Below are 23,256 nucleotides of genomic sequence, written 5' to 3'. Positions count from 1 at the left end.
ATGCCCAGCGTAAGGCCACATAATAATGGCTTCTACAGCATCTGAGAGCCAGCTTAACTGGAGATACCCCTGGCTTCTCCAATGGCACTCTGGAGTCAGCAATCCCTCCTAATGCTGACCCATCCATGCCTCTCTAAATACAATGCACAAATATTGGAAAGCTGCTCAATCAGATGTAATATCAGTCAGGTGCTAAAAGGGAGGGGTATTTCTGTGTAAGAAAAAACAATTTGTGTTCCCTAATGCACACTGAGTGAGTGAGTAATAATACTACATAATAGTCAGATAATATGGAGATCTTAGTTGCGTATATCTGCAGATATAGGGTTAAGCCCCCAGGCCGATCGACAAGGCTTCTCCGTCACTGGGGGTCCCTAATACTAGGTATGGGTCCGGGGTGCAGGACCCCATCATGTCGGCTACCCCAGGTCAGCACACTGGTGAAAATTAATGATAGTTAATAAGAAGCACAGAAGTGCTATATAAGTGAAGTGTGATTAAAATACAAAAATATATACAAAGTGATAGGGAAAATCACGAGTGTTAATAAAGTGTTAGGGTGTGCCGACCTGAAGCCGCCCAGCCATACCGACACAGGGGCCACCGCACCCCACACCCACCCCATAAATAATTACATACATGTCTGGGTCTAAATGCCCAGTGTAAGGCCACATGATAATGGCTCCTACAGCATCTGAGAGCCAGCTTACCTGGAGATACCCCTGGCTTCTCCAATGGCACTCTGGAGTCAGCAATCCCTCCTAATGCTGACCCATCCATGCCTCTTTAAATACAATGCACAAATATTGGAAAGCTGCTCAATCAGATGTAATATCAGTCAGGTGCTAAAAGGGAGGGGTAATTCTGTGTAAGAAAAAACAATTTGTGTTCCCTAATGCACACTGAGTGAGTAATAATACTACATAATAGTCAGATAATACAGAGATCTTAGTTGCGTATATCTGCAGATATAGGGTTAAGCCCCCAGGCTGATCGACAAGGCTTCTCCGTCACTGGGGGTCCCTAATACTAGGTATGGGTCCGGGGTGCAGGACCCCATCATGCCAGCACAGGTCGGCTACCCTAGGTCAGCGCACTGGTGAAAATTAATGAGGGTTAATAAGAAGCACAGAAGTGCTATATAAGTGAAGTGTGATTAAAATACAAAAATATATACAAAGTGATAGGGAAAATCACGAGTGTTAATAAAGTGTTAGGGTGTGCCGACCTGAAGCCGCCAAGCCATACCGACACAGGGTCCACCGCACCCCACACCCACCCCATAAATAATTACATATATGTCTGGGTCTAAATGCCCAGTGTAAGGCCACATGATAATGGCTCCTACAGCATCTGAGAGCCAGCTTACCTGGAGATACCCCTGGCTTCTCCAATGGCACTCTGGAGTCAGCAATCCCTCCTAATGCTGACCCATCCATGCCTCTTTGAATACAATGCACAAATATTGGAAAGCTGCTCAATCAGATGTAATATCAGTCAGGTGCTAAAAGGGAGGGGTAATTCTGTGTAAGAAAAAACAACTTGTGTTCCCTAATGCACACTGAGTGAGTAATAATACTACATAATAGTCAGATAATACGGAGATCTTAGTTGCGTATATCTGCAGATATAGGGTTAAGCCCCTAGGCCGATCGACAAGGCTTCTCCGTCACTGGGGGTCCCTAATACTAGGTATGGGTCCGGGGTGCAGGACCCCATCATGCTGGCACAGGTCGGCTACCCCAGGTCAGCACACTGGTGAAAATAAATGAGGGTTAATAAGAAGCACAGAAGTGCTATATAAGTGAAGTGTGATTAAAATACAAAAATATATACAAAGTGATAGGGAAAATCATGAGTGTTAATAAAGTGTTAGGGTGTGCCGACCTGAAACCGCCCAGCCATACCGACACAGGGGCCACCGCACCCCACACCCACCCCATAAATAATTACATATATGTCTGGGTCTAAATGCCCAGTGTAAGGCCACATAATAATGGCTCCTACAGCATCTGAGAGCCAGCTTACCGGGAGATACCCCTGGCTTCTCCAATGGCACTCTGGAGTCAGCAATCCCTCCTAATGCTGACCCATCCATGCCTCTCTAAATACAATGCACAAATATTGGAATGCTGCTCAATCAGATGTAATATCAGTCAGGTGCTAAAAGGGAGGGGTAATTCTGTGTAAGTAAAAAAAAAATTGTGTTCCCTGATGCACACTGAGTGAGTAATAATACTACATAATAGTCAGATAATACGGAGATCTTAGTTGCGTATATCTGCAGATATAGGGTTAAGCCCCCAGGCCGATCGACAAGGCTTCTCCGTCCCTGGGGGTCCCTAATACTAGGTATGGGTCTGGGGTGCAGGACCCCATCATGCCGGCACAGGTCGGCTACCCCAGGTCAGCACACTGGTGAAAATAAATGAGGGTTAATAAGAAGCACAGAAGTGCTATATAAGTGAAGTGTGATTAAAATACAAAAATATATACAAAGTGATAGGGAAAATCACGAGTGTTAATAAAGTGTTAGGGTGTGCCGACCTGAAGCCGCCCAGCCATACCGACACAGGGGCCACCGCACCCCACACCCACCCCATAAATAATTACATATATGTCTGGGTCTAAATGCCCAGTGTAAGGCCACATAATAATGGCTCCTACAGTATCTTAGAGCCAGCTTACCTGGAGATACCCCTGGCTTCTCCAATGGCACTCTGGAGTCAGCAATCCCTTCTAATGCTGACCCATCCATGCCTCTCTAAATACAATGCACAAATATTGGAAAGCTGCTCAATCAGATGTAATATCAGTCAGGTGCTAAAAGGGAGGGGTAATTCTGTGTAAGAAAAAACAATTTGTGTTCCCTAATGCACACTGAGTGAGTAATAATACTACATAATAGTCAGATAATACGGAGATCTTAGTTGCGTATATCTGCAGATATAGGGTTAAGCCCTCAGGCCGATCGACAAGGCTTCTCCGTCACTGGGGGTCCCTAATACTATGATTGGGTCCGGGGTGCAGGACCCTATCATGCTGGCACAGGTCGGCTACCCCAGATCAGCACACTGGTGAAAATTAATGAGGGTTAATAAGAAGCACAGAAGTGCTATATAAGTGAAGAGTGATTAATATACAAAAATATATACAAATTGATAGGGAAAATCACGAGTGTTAATAAAGTGTTAGGGTGTGCCGACCTGAAGCCGCCCACCCATACCGACACAGGGGCCACCGCACCCCACACCCACCCCATAAATAATTACATATATTTCTGGGTCTAAATGCCCAGTGTAAGGCCACTAGATAATGGCTCCTACAGCATCTGAGAGCCAGCTTACCTGGAGATACCCCTGGCTTCTCCAATGGCACTCTGGAGTCAGCAATCCCTCCTAATGCTGACCCATCCATGCCTCTTTAAATACAATGCACAAATATTGGAAAGCTGCTCAATCAGATGTAATATCAGTCAGGTGCTAAAAGGGAGGGGTAATTCTGTGTAAGAAAAAACAATTTGTGTTCCCTAATGCACACTGAGTGAGTAATAATACTACATAATAGTCAGATAATACGGAGATCTTAGTTGCGTATATCTGCAGATACAGGGTTAAGCCCCCAGGCTGATCGACAAGGCTTCTCCGTCACTGGGGGTCCCTAATACTAGGTATGGGTCCGGGGTGCAGGACCCCATCATGCTGGCACAGGTCGGCTACCCCAGGTCAGCACACTGGTGAAAATTAATGAGGGTTAATAAGAAGCACTGAAGTGCTATATAAATGAAGTGTGATTAAATACAAAAATATATACAAAGTGATAGGGAAAATCATGAGTGTTAATAAAGTGTTAGGGTGTGCCGACCTGAAACCGCCCAGCCATACCGACACAGGGGCCACCGCACCCCACACCCACCCCATAAATAATTACATATATGTCTGGGTCTAAATGCCCAGTGTAAGGCCACATAATAATGGCTCCTACAGCATCTGAGAGCCAGCTTACCGGGAGATACCCCTGGCTTCTCCAATGGCACTCTGGAGTCAGCAATCCCTCCTAATGCTGACCCATCCATGCCTCTCTAAATACAATGCACAAATATTGGAATGCTGCTCAATCAGATGTAATATCAGTCAGGTGCTAAAAGGGAGGGGTAATTCTGTGTAAGTAAAAAAAAAATTGTGTTCCCTGATGCACACTGAGTGAGTAATAATACTACATAATAGTCAGATAATACGGAGATCTTAGTTGCGTATATCTGCAGATATAGGGTTAAGCCCCCAGGCCGATCGACAAGGCTTCTCCGTCCCTGGGGGTCCCTAATACTAGGTATGGGTCTGGGGTGCAGGACCCCATCATGCCGGCACAGGTCGGCTACCCCAGGTCAGCACACTGGTGAAAATAAATGAGGGTTAATAAGAAGCACAGAAGTGCTATATAAGTGAAGTGTGATTAAAATACAAAAATATATACAAAGTGATAGGGAAAATCACGAGTGTTAATAAAGTGTTAGGGTGTGCCGACCTGAAGCCGCCCAGCCATACCGACACAGGGGCCACCGCACCCCACACCCACCCCATAAATAATTACATATATGTCTGGGTCTAAATGCCCAGTGTAAGGCCACATAATAATGGCTCCTACAGTATCTTAGAGCCAGCTTACCTGGAGATACCCCTGGCTTCTCCAATGGCACTCTGGAGTCAGCAATCCCTCCTAATGCTGACCCATCCATGCCTCTCTAAATACAATGCACAAATATTGGAAAGCTGCTCAATCAGATGTAATATCAGTCAGGTGCTAAAAGGGAGGGGTAATTCTGTGTAAGAAAAAACAATTTGTGTTCCCTAATGCACACTGAGTGAGTAATAATACTACATAATAGTCAGATAATACGGAGATCTTAGTTGCGTATATCTGCAGATATAGGGTTAAGCCCTCAGGCCGATCGACAAGGCTTCTCCGTCACTGGGGGTCCCTAATACTATGATTGGGTCCGGGGTGCAGGACCCTATCATGCTGGCACAGGTCGGCTACCCCAGATCAGCACACTGGTGAAAATTAATGAGGGTTAATAAGAAGCACAGAAGTGCTATATAAGTGAAGAGTGATTAATATACAAAAATATATACAAATTGATAGGGAAAATCACGAGTGTTAATAAAGTGTTAGGGTGTGCCGACCTGAAGCCGCCCACCCATACCGACACAGGGGCCACCGCACCCCACACCCACCCCATAAATAATTACATATATTTCTGGGTCTAAATGCCCAGTGTAAGGCCACTAGATAATGGCTCCTACAGCATCTGAGAGCCAGCTTACCTGGAGATACCCCTGGCTTCTCCAATGGCACTCTGGAGTCAGCAATCCCTCCTAATGCTGACCCATCCATGCCTCTTTAAATACAATGCACAAATATTGGAAAGCTGCTCAATCAGATGTAATATCAGTCAGGTGCTAAAAGGGAGGGGTAATTCTGTGTAAGAAAAAACAATTTGTGTTCCCTAATGCACACTGAGTGAGTAATAATACTACATAATAGTCAGATAATACGGAGATCTTAGTTGCGTATATCTGCAGATACAGGGTTAAGCCCCCAGGCTGATCGACAAGGCTTCTCCGTCACTGGGGGTCCCTAATACTAGGTATGGGTCCGGGGTGCAGGACCCCATCATGCTGGCACAGGTCGGCTACCCCAGGTCAGCACACTGGTGAAAATTAATGAGGGTTAATAAGAAGCACTGAAGTGCTATATAAATGAAGTGTGATTAAATACAAAAATATATACAAAGTGATAGGGAAAATCATGAGTGTTAATAAAGTGTTAGGGTGTGCCGACCTGAATCCGCCCAGCCATACCGACACAGAGGCCACCGCACCCCACACCCACCCCATAAATAATTACATATATGTCTGGGTCTAAATGCCCAGTGTAAGGCCACATAATAATGGCTTCTACAGCATCTGAGAGCCAGCTTAACTGGAGATACCCCTGGCTTCTCCAATGGCACTCTGGAGTCAGCAATCCCTCCTAATGCTGACCCATCCATGCCTCTTTAAATACAATGCACAAATATTGGAAAGCTGCTCAATCAGATATAATATCAGTCAGGTGCTAAAAGGGAGGGGTAATTCTGTGTAAGAAAAAACAATTTGTGTTCCCTAATGCACACTGAGTGAGTAATAATACTACATAATAGTCAGATAATACAGAGATCTTAGTTGCGTATATCTGCAGATATAGGGTTAAGCCCCCAGGCCGATCGACAAGGCTTCTCCGTCACTGGGGGTCCCTAATACTAGGTATGGGTCCGAGGTGCAGGACCCCATCATGCCAGCACAGGTCGGCTACCCCAGGTCAGCACACTGGTGAAAATTAATGAGGGTTAATAAGAAGCACTGAAGTGCTATATAAGTGAAGTGTGATTAAAATACAAAAATATATACAAAGTGATAGGGAAAATCATGAGTGTTAATAAAGTGTTAGGGTGTGCCGACCTGAAACCGCCCAGCCATACCGACACAGGGGCCACCGCACCCCACACCCACCCCATAAATAATTACATATATGTCTGGGTCTAAATGCCCAGTGTAAGGCCACATAATAATGGCTCCTACAGCATCTGAGAGCCAGCTTACCTGGAGATACCCCTGGCTTCTCCAATGGCACTCTGGAGTCAGCAATCCCTCCTAATGCTGACCCATCCATGCCTCTCTAAATACAATGCACAAATATTGGAATGCTGCTCAATCAGATGTAATATCAGTCAGGTGCTAAAAGGGAGGGGTAATTCTGTGTAAGTAAAAAAAAAATTGTGTTCCCTGATGCACACTGAGTGAGTAATAATACTACATAATAGTCAGATAATACGGAGATCTTAGTTGCGTATATCTGCAGATATAGGGTTAAGCCCCCAGGCCGATCGACAAGGCTTCTCCGTCACTGGGGGTCCCTAATACTATGTTTGGGTCCGGGGTGCAGGACCCTATCATGCTGGCACAGTTCGGCTACCCCAGGTCAGCACACTGGTGAAAATTAATGAGGGTTAATAAGAAGCACAGAAGTGCTATATAAGTGAAGTGTGATTAATATACAAAAATATATACAAAGTGATAGGGAAAATCACGAGTGTTAATAAAGTGTTAGGGTGTGCCGACCTGAAGCCGCCCACCCATACCGACACAGGGGCCACCGCACCCCACATCCACCCCATAAATAATTACATATATGTCTGGGTCTAAATGCCCAGTGTAAGGCCACATAATAATGGCTCCTACAGTATCTTAGAGCCAGCTTACCTGGAGATACCCCTGGCTTCTCCAATGGCACTCTGGAGTCAGCAATCCCTCCTAATGCTGACCCATCCATGCCTCTCTAAATACAATGCACAAATATTGGAAAGCTGCTCAATCAGATGTAATATCAGTCAGGTGCTAAAAGGGAGGGGTAATTCTGTGTAAGAAAAAACAATTTGTGTTCCCTAATGCACACTGAGTGAGTAATAATACTACATAATAGTCAGATAATACGGAGATCTTAGTTGCGTATATCTGCAGATATAGGGTTAAGCCCCCAGGCCGATCGACAAGGCTTCTCCGTCACTGGGGGTCCCTAATACTATGTTTGGGTCCGGGGTGCAGGACCCTATCATGCTGGCACAGTTCGGCTACCCCAGGTCAGCACACTGGTGAAAATTAATGAGGGTTAATAAGAAGCACAGAAGTGCTATATAAGTGAAGTGTGATTAATATACAAAAATATATACAAATTGATAGGGAAAATCACGAGTGTTAATAAAGTGTTAGGGTGTGCCGACCTGAAGCCGCCCACCCATACCGACACAGGGGCCACCGCACCCCACATCCACCCCATAAATAATTACATATATGTCTGGGTCTAAATGCCCAGTGTAAGGCCACATAATAATGGCTCCTACAGTATCTTAGAGCCAGCTTACCTGGAGATACCCCTGGCTTCTCCAATGGCACTCTGGAGTCAGCAATCCCTCCTAATGCTGACCCATCCATGCCTCTCTAAATACAATGCACAAATATTGGAAAGCTGCTCAATCAGATGTAATATCAGTCAGGTGCTAAAAGGGAGGGGTAATTCTGTGTAAGAAAAAACAATTTGTGTTCCCTAATGCACACTGAGTGAGTAATAATACTACATAATAGTCAGATAATACGGAGATCTTAGTTGCGTATATCTGCAGATATAGGGTTAAGCCCCCAGGCCGTTCGACAATACTTCTCCGTCACTGGGGGTCCGTAATACTAGGTATGGGTCCGGGGTGCAGGACCCCATCATGCCAGCACAGGTCGGCTACCCCAGGTCAGCACACTGGTGAAAATTAATGAGAGTTAGTAAGAAGCACAGAAGTGCTATATAAGTGAAGTGTGATTAAAATACAAAAATATATACAAAGTGATAGGGAAAATCACGAGTGTTAATAAAGTGTTAGGGTGTGCCGACCTGAAGCCGCCCAGCCATACCGACACAGGGGCCACCGCACCCCACACCCACCCCATAAATAATTACATATATGTCTGGGTCTAAATGCCCAGTGTAAGGCCACATAATAATGGCTCCTACAGCATCTGAGAACCAGCTTACTTGGAGATAACCCTGGCTTCTCCAATGGCACTCTGGAGTCAGCAATCCCTCCTAATGCTGACCCATCCATGCCTCTCTAAATACAATGCACTAATATTGGAAAACTGCTCAATCAGATGTAATATCAGTCAGGTGCTAAAAGGGAGGGGTAATTCTGTGTAAAAAAAAAACAATTTGTGTTCCCTAATGCACACTGAGTGAGTGATAATACTATATAATAGTAAGATAATACGGAGATCTTAGTTGCGTATATCTGCAGATATAGGGTTAAGCCCCCAGGCCGATCGACAAGGCTTCTCCGTCACTGGGGGTCCCTAATACTAGGTATGGGTCCGGGGTGCAGGACCCCATCATGCCGGCACAGGTCGGCTACCCCAGGTCAGCACACTGGTGAAAATTAATGAGGGTTAATAAGAAGCACTGAAGTGCTATATAAGTGAAGTGTGATTAAAATACAAAAATATATACAAAGTGATAGGGAAAATCACGAGTGTTAATAAAGTGTTAGGGTGTGCCGACCTGAAGCCGCCCAGCCATACCGACACAGAGGCCACCGCACCCCACACCCACCGCATAAATAATTACATATATGTCTGGGTCTAAATGCCCAGTGTAAGGCCACATAATAATGGCTCCTACAGCATCTGAGAGCCAGCTTAACTGGAGATACCCCTGGCTTCTCCAATGGCACTCTGGATTCAGCAATTCCTCCTAATGCTGACCCATCCATGCCTCTCTAAATACAATGCACAAATATTGGAAAGCTGCTCAATCAGATGTAATATCAGTCAGGTGCTAAAAGGGAGGGGTAATTCTGTGTAAGAAAAAACAATTTGTGTTCCCTAATGCACACTGAGTGAGTAATAATACTACATAATAGTCAGATAATACAGAGATCTTAGTTGCGTATATCTGCAGATATAGGGTTAAGCCCCCAGGCCGATCGACAAGGCTTCTCCGTCACTGGGGGTCCCTAATACTAGGTATGGGTCCGAGGTGCAGGACCCCATCATGCCAGCACAGGTCGGCTACCCCAGGTCAGCACACTGGTGAAAATTAATGAGGGTTAATAAGAAGCACTGAAATGCTATATAAGTGAAGTGTGATTAAAATACAAAAATATATACAAAGTGATAGGGAAAATCATGAGTGTTAATAAAGTGTTAGGGTGTGCCGACCTGAAGCCGCCCAGCCATACCAACACAGGGGCCACCGCACCCCACACCCACCCCATAAATAATTACATATATGTCTGGGTCTAAATGCCCAGTGTAAGGCCACATAATAATGGCTCCTACAGCATCTGAGAGCCAGCTTACCTGGAGATACCCCTGGCTTCTCCAGTGGCACTCTGGAGTCAGCAATCCCTCCTAATGCTGACCCATCCATGCCTCTCTAAATACAATGCACAAATATTGGAATGCTGCTCAATCAGATGTAATATCAGTCAGGTGCTAAAAGGGATGGGTAATTCTGTGTAAGTAAAAAAAAATTGTGTTCCCTGATGCACACTGAGTGAGTAATAATACTACATAATAGTCAGATAATACGGAGATCTTAGTTGCGTATATCTGCAGATATAGGGTTAAGCCCCCAGGCCGATTGACAAGGCTTCTCCGTCACTGGGGGTCCCTAATACTAGGTATGGGTCTGGGGTGCAGGACCCCATCATGCCGGCACAGGTCGGCTACCCCAGGTCAGCACACTGGTGAAAATTAATGAGGGTTAATAAGAAGCACAGACGTACTATATAAGTGAAGTGTGATTAAAATACAAAAATATATACAAAGTGATAGGGAAAATCACGAGTGTTAAAAAAGTGTTAGGATGTGCCGACCTGAAGCCGCCCAGCCATACCGACACAGAGGCCACCGCACCCCACACATACCGCATAAATAATTACATATATGTCTGGGTCTAAATGCCCAGTGTAAGGCCACATAATAATGGCTCCTACAGCATCTGAGAGCCAGCTTACCTGGAGATACCCCTGGCTTCTCCAATGGCACTCTGGAGTCAGCAAACCCTCCTAATGCTGACCCATCCATGCCTCTTTAAATACAATGCACAAATATTGGAAAGCTGCTCAATCAGATATAATATCAGTCAGGTGCTAAAAGGGAGGGGTAATTCTGTGTAAGAAAAAACAATTTGTGTTCCCTAATGCACACTGAGTGAGTAATAATACTACATAATAGTCAGATAATACGGAGATCTTAGTTGCGTATATCTGCAGATATAGGGTTAAGCCCCCAGGCCGATCGACAAGGCTTCTCCGTCACTGGGGGTCCCTAATACTAGGTATGGGTCCGGGGTGCAGGACCCTATCATGCTGGCACAGGTCGGCTACCCCAGGTCAGCAACAACATCTTAGAAAACAATCAAATGATCAATGAATTTATCACCAGAATTTTAGAGAATCAAAATGCTGCAACACGTTAACTTAATGCCACCCTCACTAACCTCAATGAAACACTCAGATCCCAGCACCATCAGCAACCAAGGAGCAGTTCTGGTAAGACTATTCCGATTCTCTCGCCAGTGTCCTCACCACCAAGGCGCTCCACCAGAGCACGCCAACACGACAGTGGTAAAGGCAAAGGCCAGTCCAATCAGCCAACCACAAAAAAATAAAAAAATAGATACACGGATCTCTGTATAGAGAAGTTTATAAACACATCTAGTAAGTGTAGGTTTGTCACAATATCTATTACACTTACCACCTTGTCAATTTTTGTAACATCATTAATTATAAGTGTTACAAACAACAACAGGATTTTGGCCAACACATTTATTCTTTCACATCTTAGAATTTTTTAGGAGGAGGACAAAGTTATTTGATCTGCACATTGATGTTAGCATGCAGTAACAAGACCACTTGATTTTTTTCTAATCATTACTCTTTCTAGATTCCAATCATTCTTATATCTTGCAGGCAGACTAATTGGCAGCCATGCAGAATGTCTTTAGCATGCAGTAACAAGACCACTTGATTTTTTTCTAATCATTACTCTTTCTAAATTCCAATCACTCTTATATCCTGCAGGCAGACTAATTGGCAGCAATGCAGATTCATCCATGACCAATACAAATTACAATGTGATTGTTAACTCTTTTACCTTTATTCTCTATACAACATTACAAGAATAACACAATTGAGTTGGCTAATAAGTTCCTAATATGTTGTGATCGAATTTAGATAATTCAGTGCCAAAATGAATGTCATTATTGTTGGGTCATGTTTGTGTGTGTTAAAAATGAGTAATCAGTTTCTTACACATGATGCAGAAACAAAGAAATTGTAATTTTTTTTAATAAGCACAAATAATGTGTATAATAATGGATATATGTGGCAAACTGTGTATTGACTTACAAATCAGCAAGTTTACTGCAGCAAACATTACAAAATAAATTATTTTGGATGATACTAAGTTTGTGTCCCTTAAATACAATGGAGCATCACACATAGGGACACATGTATTCCTCCAGGCTAACATATTATATGTGGAGGAGTGTTTAATTAGGACACAGGTTCTCAAACTCTGTCCTCAGGACCCCACACAGTGCATGTTTTGCAGGTCTCCTCACAGAAACACAAGTGACATAATTAGCTCCACCTGTGATTTTAAAATGTGTCTGTGAGTAATTCATACACCTGTGCTTCTACTGGGTTACCTTCAAAACATGCACTGTGTGGGGTCCTGAGGGCCGAGTTTGAGAACCTGTGCATTAGGACGTTACACACAATCATAAAGTAAAATACTAAATAAATTACTATGTGGATTATGTGTGCTTGTAATAAATTATCTGTGCAAGTTTAATAACACTTATCCAGACTTCATGCATGCCACTCATAATCTGTTGTTTTGAGTTTTAAAATAAACACAAGACACATGCTACATTTGTTTTGCATAAAGCGAGGGTATGTTTGTATGTCTCAAGGAGACAGACACATTCTGAGTAATGCTTTTTAAATGAAAAATGGGACAACATATATTTAGGCTTACACAACAAATGAAAGAAGCAAACAAAACTTACCTTAAATATAACGATTTATGAGGTCTTGCCTAACCTGCCTCCCTACATCTGTACTCCAAGTATCACCACATGTCTCTAATTCCTCTGCTTGCTGGCTGCTTTCTTCATCCTCCTTCTCCTCAACATGTGGCAGATGTTGTTGCAAACACATGTTATGAAGAAAGCAGCAGCAGAACACAATTTGAGTCACCTTCAAGGGACTATACAGCAAAAGGCCACCAGACTTATCCAGACACTGAAACCTAGATTTCAGCACACCAAAACATCTTTCTAGCACATTCCGCGTGGACTTATGTGCATGATTGTAATTGTGTTCAGCAGGGGTATCAGGTCAGGACAATGGAGTTAGAAGCCAAGAGAAACAGCCATATCCACCATCACCTAAAAGACAGATATAGTAACGTGATTCATGTTAAGATACAGCAACACATAAGTAACACACTGTGGGGCAGATGTATTAACCTGGAGAAGGCATAAGGCAGTGATAAACCAGTGATATGTGCAAGGTAATAAAGGCAGCGGACAATCTGTTCCTAAATGAAATTTTACATATTGGAGCTGATTGGCTGGTGCCTTTATCACCTTGAACATATCACTGGTTTATCACTTCCTTATGCCTTCTCCAGGTTAATACATCTGCCCCTGTATTTGAACAAAGTAGACACAGGCCTACACATATAAAATTACATACCCAGCAGCCATCCATCTGGCATTTGTCCATCCTCAAACTTATCAAAGAGGGATGACTGACTGAGGATGAAGGAGTCATGGCAGCCCCCAGGGTAACCAGCAGCAACACTCATTATTTTGAGATTTGCATCATAAACCACCTGCACATTTGTGGTGTGCTCTAGATGACGATTAGTATAGATGTGCTGCCTGCCCCTAGGTGGTCTCAGCTGAATGTGTGTGCAATCTATGGCTCCCAGCACATTGGGCATGCCAGCCAGCTCATAGAAATCTACCCTGAGGGCATGCCACTGAGACTCCTGGGTAGGGAAGCAGATTGAGGCATCGATGTGGGGCTGCAAAACAGCCAACACCTGTGTGTATATTTGAAAGAAAATTAAACATGAGATTTTAGGACAGAACAGGCCACCGAGTAATTAAAACCAACCAAAAACAGAGGTGGTAGTTAGGTATACATTACCTGTGTTAATATTCTTGAAAATGAGGGCTGTGAGATTCCTATGACATCCCCAGACACAGCCTGAAAGCTGCCAGTAGCCATAAAGTGCAACACATCCAGGAGTTTGTGCAGGCCTGAGACATAGCGAAAGCGTGCTGCCTCAGGGTCTAGGCCCAGTTTGACAAGGTCATACAGATGGAAAATATTGTTACGATTTAGATGGAACATCTGTATGACCGTATCATCGGACAATGCATTCAAGTTTAAACACCCCCTAAAAAAACGAGGCCTGTGCAGCCTCCCCGGAACCTGTACAACCTGCTGACCATGTTCAGTTTCTTGGCCCTGGGTACTTACAGGCTGATGTCTGAGTCTGAGGAATCCCACAGCACACAAAAGATCACTGGCCCACAGTCCTGCTGCCATTTCTGAGAGTAGGTGGATTGAAATGGGCCTAAGATCCTTTTATAGGCATCCTAATTCAGGTGTGAGTGATTTGTTAGTTGCAACACATGTAAACACGCCTGAAATAAGCAGGTCTATTTTTTGCCACTATTTTTAACGAATCGCAAAAAATTAAGACCGCAATTGAGCACTCAGAGACTAACACCCAAATACGAATGAATAGTGAATACCCGTGTTGTATGAAATAACAGCCGCGTTTGACCGATGGTCTATTCATTTGTATTTTTGAACTTTGCCGTTAAAACCATTACGAATAGCCCAAACACTGCCGAGATTTGTGCTTAGTGAATTCCCGTGTTTTGGACTTAGAAAAAAAAACACAAATCGGTCAAACTCGGATTATTAGTAAATATAGGCCCAGGTCTAAGATGGCATTGTACCTAGTTGGTTCCTCAGTTAGTTGAAGTAAGTAGTTATCATTTAGTGTGTTTAAAAACCTATTACTCCTAGCAGTATCACATGAATAATTTGTCCAATTAATTTCCGGATAGTTAAAATCTCCCATCACTATTACGTCTTCTAATCCTGCCACTTTTTCAATTTGCTTCAGTTACAATTCCTCATCAGTCACATTAATACTAGGGCCCTCATTCCGAGTTGTTCGCTCGTTGCCAAATTTCGCTATATTGCGATTAGTCGCTTACTGCGCATGCGCAATGTTCGCAGAGCGCATGCGCTTAGTTATTTTACTCAAAAGTTAGGTATTTTACTCACGGCATTACGAGGAATTTTCTTCGATCTGGTGATCGGAGTGTGATTGACAGGAAGTGAGTGTTTCTATGCGGAAACTGGCCGTTTTATGGGTGTGTGTGAAAAAACGCTGCCGTTTCTGGGAAAAACGCGGGAGTGGCTGGAGAAACGGGGGAGTGCCTGGGCGAACGCTGGGTGTGTTTGTGACGTCAAACCAGGAACGAAACTGACTGAACTGATCGCAGTGGCAGAGTAAGTGTCGAGCTAGTCGGAAACTGCTAAGAAATTTCTATTCACAATTTTGTGAATCTTTCGTTCGCAATTCTGCTATGCTAAGATACACTCCCAGAGAGCGGCAGCTTAGCGTGTGCAATGCTGCTAAAAGCAGCTAGCGAGCGAACAACTCGGAATGAGGGCCTAGGTGGCTTGTAGCATAGCCCTAATCCTATCTTTTTTGTTCCCTTTACCTCGCATGCAGTTTCTATCCATAACGTCTCAACTCTATTTACAGTCCCCTCATGAACATCTTCCCACTAATCAGGTTTTAAAAATGGCTTTACATAAAAGACCTACCCATCCACCCTGTTTATTTAATCGGTCTCTCCTGAATAGCATATAACCCTCCAGATTGACTGTCCAATGAGATTCTTCCCAGTCCCACCAAGTTTCAGTAATGCCTATAATATCATAGCGTTTGCTCGCTGCAAGTTCCCCCTTTTTTCCTGTAAGACTTCTAGCATTTACATACATGCAATTAAGATAAGTATTCTACCTTGTGCTAGGGACATCTTTTTCTATGTGCAGTACTGATGACCCATAATCATCGTTAGTGTTTTGGCAATACCCTTGGTAATACCCTCATTAATACCCTTGCCGGCTGCTCTTCTCCTTGCTCTTTCCCTGCTCCTTGCCTTTAGTTTCTGGCCTAAGTCCCTATAGTCTTTCTCAGGGGCATAGCTACACCTTTGGGGGCCCCATAGCACAATTTCCATAGTGCCCCCAGTGCACCCACACCCTCCCCGACCCCAGACTACTTACTTAGGGCTCAGTCCCTCAACTTGTGCGGGTGCTCACCTTCAATGCCCCGTGCTGGCTGCTCTGCGGGATCACCCGGCCTTGCTCTGTTCTCTCTCCTCACTGACTTAAACAGGGAGGACACAGGGCTGTGGTCCGGGGATGTCCCTGTAAGCACAGTCACGGTTCCTCCCAGCATCTGAGATGAAGCAGCCAGGAGAGAAATTAAATAAAAAGCAGCACAAATAGGTGCAGGGAGAGTGCAGGGCCCCAGAGGCAGCCAGGACTCCATAGTAGTTGCACTCCCTGCACCTATGGTAGCTACGCCCTTGGTCTTTCTTAAGGACATCCTACCTACCACTAACTTTATCGTTGGTGTCAATGTGCACCAAGACCGCCGGGTCGCTCCCAGCTCCTCCCAACAATCTATTTACCCAGTCCGCGATATGCTGTAAATATTATATATATATATTTATATATATATATATAACACCAGATATGACCGGCACTCCTACAGCAGATAATAAATACCAGGGTGCCTTCCCGTGGCACTACAAGGCCCAGCAAACAGAAACAATGTAAAGGGCGGCACTCCAATGGATTTTGAAAAATAAATAGCTCACCAAGCCAGCTTCATTTGAAATGAAGCTGGCTTGGTGAGCTATTTATTTTTCAAAATCCATTGGAGTGCCGCCCTTTACATTGTTTCTATATATATATATATATATATATATATATATATAAATGTGAGCAGGTTTAGGAATAAAAAATCCTGACTAAGTGGAGTAGAAAAAGTTTGCACCCCTTCATGGGATTCTATATTCTGGCATTCTTTACCATACTTATCTGTCTTTATGATAAAAACAAAATAAACTCTAAATTATAATTTTTATATATGTTTATTAACACTGAAAAACACTGCATGCAAATAAAGCAAACAAACCAGAAATAATTAGATTGATATAGTAAATAATATTTTATTTACTATGTCCTTGTAGCATTTAAAGCTTATTTACAATTGCACTATGGGTGTCATTCCGAGTTGATCGCTAGCTGCCATTGTTCGCAGCGCAGCAATCAGGCAAAAAATTGGCATTTCTGCACATGCGTATGCATTGCAATGTGCATGCGCAACGTATGGGTACAAAGGCTTTTGTGGCTTTGCACAGGTTCTAGAGACCTTTTCATTTGCACTGGCGGCCGCAAGAAGATTGTCAGGAAAGGGGCGTTTCTGGGTGTCAACTGACCGTTTTCAGGGAGTGCTTAGAAAAACGCAGGCGTGCCAGGGAAAACGCAGGTGTGGCTGGGCGAACGCTGGGTGGGTGTGTGACGTCAAAAGCCAACCCTCCAACGTTAGAATCAATGCACACAAAAAGTAAGTTCAGGGCTGGTCTTGTTTTGCACAAAATGTTTTTGCAGGCACTCTGCTGCACAGGCGATTGCACTTCTGCAAAGCAAAAATACACTCACCAGTGGGCGGCGACAATGCGTTTGCATGGCTGCTAAAAACTGCTAGCGCACGATCAACTCGGAATGACCCACTATATGCGTCACGTAACATGTTTTGTACATTTTGTCATTTTTAAGTTTTTCTCTAGACAGTTTTCTTACAGCAAGTGAATAGACAGTAGTCACAAGGAGTGCTGTGTAATAGACAGGACACATTGTTATAGCCTGTCACATCCACAAATGAAAGATCCCTGCCATTCCTGCACATCACCCATCACATGCACTGTTCATAGATACCTGTGTCCTGCTGCTGGCCAGCATAATGAAAATAATGGTAGTATACACCACAGTGGCGTGCGGTGAGGTCAGTGGCTGGTGAGGCACTACAGCCATAATGTACGCCGCATCCTGCTGATGACCCCTACCACCTCCGAGCCAATGCCCGCTGCCACCGCCAATGGCTTACAAACTCGCCCACCATCAACTGGCCCAGCCCTCCGACACTAATTTGCATCTCAGTCCGATGCCGCCAATGCCCGCTGCCTGCCTGCTCATCATACTTGTTGTATACTGTACATTTTTATAGAAAAAAAATAAAAATAGTGTTTGGGACTGGGAAGGGAGTGGGAGGAGGGCATGAATGCAGTTTTTTTGTCCAGGGCTTCCATTAACTTAATGGAGAAGGGTCTGAATGGGTTAAAAAAAATGTAAAAAAAAATGCGTGAGGTCCCCCCTCCTAAGTATAACCAGCCTCGGGCTCTTTGAGCCGGTCCTGGTTGTTTAAATACTGGGGGAAAAATTGGATAGGGGTTCCCTGTATTTAGACAACCAGCTCCGGGCTCTTAGTCCAGTCCTGGTTCCAAAAATACGGGGAACAAAAGATGTAGGGGTCCCCCGTATTTTTAAAACCAGCACCGGGCTCCACTAGCCAGGGACATAATGCCACAGCCGGGGGACACATTTATGTAGGTCCCTGCGGCCGTGGCATTACCCCCCCAACTAGTCACCCCTGGCCGGGGTTCCCTGGAGGAGTGGGGACCCCTTAAATCAAGGGGTCACCCCCCCTCCAGGCACCCAAGGGCCAGGGGTGAAGCCCGAGGCTGTCCCCAGCACCCCCGGGCGGTGGGTGCCAGGCTGATAGTCATGTGTGTGTAAAAAAAAGAATATTGTTTTTTGTTGTGGAACTACAAGGCCCAGCAAGCCTCCCCCGCTTGCTGGTACTTGGGAGAACCTCAAGTACCAGCATGCGGGGAAATAACGGGCCCGCTGGTACCTGTAGTTCTACAACAAAAAAAATACCCAAATAAAAACACAACTCACACACCGTGAAAGTAAAAATTTATTAAAACACATTTACACACTCACACATACTTACCTACATCCCACGCCGGTCACGTCCACTTGTTCAGTAGAATCCAATAGGGGTACCTGTAAAAATGAGAGACAGATTACTTACCTACATCCCACGCCAATCACGCCCACTTGTCCAGTAGAATCCAATAGGGTAGGGGTACCTGTAAAAATGAACATTATACTTACAAACTGAGAGAGAGAGAGAGAGAGAGAGAGTGTGAGGGCGGGATGTACTAAGCAGTAATATAGCGGTAAAACCTGTTACCGGCCCGATGTCTTCTCCCCGTATGTTCTATTAATCCTCAGCCTACTGCGCTGTCAGTTGCTTCTGCATCTCCTGTTACACGTGACTTCTTCGGCACGGTACCTGCTGTCATAGGTAGCCTATTGTTCCACCACGGGCACCGTATGTACGAACGTACAGGACCTGTCACCTCCAGGCATATGTGCCATCGTTTAATGATCGGAGGTGATGGGTCCCATACGTTCGTATATACGGTGTCCGCGGTGGACCAATAGGCTACCTATGAGAGCAGGTATCGTGCAGAAGTCACGTGTAACAGGTGCAAGTGACAGCGTGGCAGGCTGGGGGTTAATTAAATACGGGGAAAAGATATTGAGCTGGTAGGACACACACACACCCCTACCTGCTGCTGGGTAGAGCCGCACGAGACCAACACACACACACACACACACACACACACACCCCTACCTGCTGCTGCACACACACACACACACACACACACACACACACACCCCTACCTGCTGCTGCACCCCCCCCCCCTCCCCCCTACCTGCCGCTGCTGGACCCCCCCAACACACACACCTGCTGCTGCTGGACACACACACACACTACCTCTGCTGCTGCTGCTGGACGACCCCCCCCACCTCCCCACCCCTACCGGCTGCTGCTGGACACACACACACAAACACAACACACACAAACACTACCTCTGCTGCTGCTGGACACCCCCCCCCCCCACACACACACACACACACACACACACCTGCTGCTGCTGGACACACACACAAACACACACATACACACACTACCTCTGCTGCTGCTGGACGACTCCCCCCCCTACCTGCTGCTACTGGACACACACACACAAAACACACAAACACTACCTCTGCTGCTGCTGGACCCCCCCCCCCCACACACACACCTGCTGCTGCTGGACACACACACACACACACACACACACTACCTCTGCTGCTGCTGCTGCTGGACGACCCCCCCCCCCTCCCTACCTGCTGCTGCTGCTGGACACACACACACACAACACACAAACAGTACCTCTGCTGGTGCTGGGGACAGCCGCTCTGGTCAGCAGGAGGAGGGGGAGAGCCGCACATCACGACGCTTTGGTCAGCAGGAAGACGGAGGAGGTCGGGGGAGAGCCGCACTCCCGCCTACCTCCAGCGACACTCACCGCCGGGACCCGCCGCCTCCAGCGCCGCATGTGTGGGATTGGACAGCAGATCCAGCACTGGATCCGCTGTCCAATCACAGGTGCCTCGCTGACATGGGGGTGGTGTCCCTGTCAATGAGGCACTTGTATAAGTGCCGCTTCCCCATCTGTTTTGAATGGGCTTTTACAGCCCAGTGCTTGGCCCCGCCCCCCGCTCAGTCCCGTTTCAATTCTGTATGAGAGGCACCTGCTGTCAGTGCCTCGCAAGCACATTAAACCGCAAAAAATATTAGAATTAATTAAAGAAGATACTAATGACACAGAATATGTGTCATAAGTATCTTCTTTATATTATTTTAAAAATTAATCACAGGGGAGGCACTGCCTCCCCTGCCTCCCCTGACTGCACGTCCCTGATACACCAGTAGTTCTCAACCTCAGCCCTCAAGTACCCCCAACAGTTCATGTTTTCCAGGTCACCTAGCTGGTGCACAGGTGTAGTCATTACTCACTGACAAATTGTAAAAGACCTTCAGGTGAAGCAAATTATTTCACTTGCAATCCTGTGAGGAGACTTGAAAAACATGAACTGTTGCGGGTACTTGAGGACCCCGGTTGAGAACAACTGGTATACACTATTATATGTATACTGGTAGACAACGCAGTGTCAGCATGTTCTGTGAATGATGGGCTAGGCAGTGCAGGTAAGCTGAATGTCAAAAAAATTTCTGACGAAATAAGGCAATAATTCCACTAATGTTAAACCTGGATAACAATCACACATTCTTTTCTTTTACCTCTGGAATGTTCATTTCACACTTTACACTCTATAATGGATTCATGAATATTGTATCTTACACATTTTGTAAAATAAGGAAATAAGCGTATAATACTTCAAGGTTAGACTTGTGAATTTGCAAATGTAATTCTACTACATTGACAGCCTTCCAACTGTTTATTACCATAGCTGATATGCATGCTACCACCAGGAGTCTTAAAACTAGTCAAGTGCAATACTTTATGTACATCCTTCAATGAAATGTGGATATATTATTATTAAAGGTCATGTAAGAAGTTTTCTTTACCCTGTAGATTTCTAAAGTATTGAAGGTTAGAATTATTTTCCTGTCTAAAAAGTTCAAGAACTTCACAGTAGGATCAAAGAATACTCCGGTTTCATTAATTAATCAAATCATGTCAAGCCAGATCTTGTTAATCCATCCTTGGAGAAAATACAAATGATGTTTCAATTCTCTATGCAAGAATAGACAGAATAGATAGTGATAATGCCGTGCCAACATAGTTAGAACTATTTAACCGTGGTGCCACAAGAAATTATGCCATTTAAAATGAATTACATTTTTTTTTACTAATAACTTTTCAAGTGGTAAACAGGCAGACTTTCGTAATTTGCAAGGACAATTAAAGGTCCTTAATGAAAATCTACTGTACTACTTGTAGGCTCAAAGGAGAATACACATAGACACTGTAAATAAGTAATATTGTGAGCGGCTTTAAAGAATTATTTTTTCATCATTTTAAGGTGACGCTATTTATGTGGCTAAGTTGGATGCTAAAGTAAAAATCTGCAGGAACTCAAATGAAATGTCCATTATTAGCTTGCAAAATATACATTCTAAAATTCCATGTCCACATCTGTCCTGTGTTTTTAGGAACTGGGATTTTTACACAGGGATCAACGATAGTGTTATCTTGGAAGTAGGGTAAAGACTATCTCTAGGGGAACTCTTTTATTAACTTTGGTTGGTGTGATATTGTATATTAAAACTTAGTTGTTGTTATTATTATTATTATTATTATTAGTATCATCAATTAGATAAGGTAAAGAGGAAATATTTAAAATGAAATTAAATATCCATATGTGTAAATACACTATTCTTATATATTAATATATCAGGTTGTGTTTCAAGTAAATAAAAATAAATAAAGATTCTTGATTATTAATTCTGTCTGTTGTGTTTTAAATGTTAGAGAATATTTTTAGAAAGGTATATAATATATAAAACAATATATATATGGACCCCATAGGCAAATAATCTAAAGGGAGTACTCTGTACTAATTCCTATTTTCTAACAAACCCCAGTACATTTCCATATTGTAAAAGCAAATTAGTTAAGTCAACCTGATAAATGTCAGGTCTTATAAGCATCAGATATTACATTCATTGTATACAATGTAGTACAATTGCAGCACAATTTCTCCGTAGTTACCGTACATATGTTGCACCTCTGTAACTAGTAACATTTTGGTCAAGTTAGAGTTAAGCTCCTTTATAATCATGCATATACAAAAATAACATATTACACATATTCCCTTTGCAAGTTCACCATTATATGGGTAGTGATCATGAATGCCTAACTCTTTTGTTTTTATATCTGATGGCCACACTAGCAACAGAAAACACACCACTTTATAATGAAAAAATTCAAGTATGATAGCGAAGGCATGTAATCCCCACTGGTTTGTCATTCTTCACACATGTATAAAATCACTTGTACAAATTTCTTACTGCAGACAATTAGACAAGCTTTAGTGCATAAAGATACATATGTTCTACACTGGTAGACTAAGGCTAACTCAAAAAAGCATGTCTAATTAAATGTGTGTTCACATCTCTTTAGAGGCTTCCTATATGATATATGGGGACATGTACTAAGCAGTGATAAAAGTGAAATGAGCCAGTATAGAAGTTAACCATGTCAACCAATATGCATAGACGTAACATTTATAATTTGCGTACTATAAAAGTATACAGAGCAGCTGATTAGTTGTCACGTGCAACTTCTCCACTGGCTCACTTCTCCACTTTTATCACTGCTTAGTACATGTCCCACTAAGTCACATATTCATTTAATTGTCACAGTGGTGCAGTTGCTGCAAAAAAGTGTAAAGCAAGATAAGATAAAGCGCAGTGCTCTTGGTTCCATCTGCTTCTGTTGTCATGCCATCATGAAGAGGACGTCGGATGAAAGAGCAGAAAGGGCTACTGGTGTGGAGAGAAAGTGTAGGAGGGCACTTCAAGTATTAGAGTATTTCACAGCTGCCATGTCCTGATATCAGTAGAC

The sequence above is a fragment of the Pseudophryne corroboree genome, chromosome 5, assembly GCF_028390025.1.
Source record: "Pseudophryne corroboree isolate aPseCor3 chromosome 5, aPseCor3.hap2, whole genome shotgun sequence".
Taxonomy (NCBI): Eukaryota; Metazoa; Chordata; class Amphibia; order Anura; family Myobatrachidae; genus Pseudophryne; species Pseudophryne corroboree.
Note: the sequence above shows the minus strand (reverse complement) of the source record.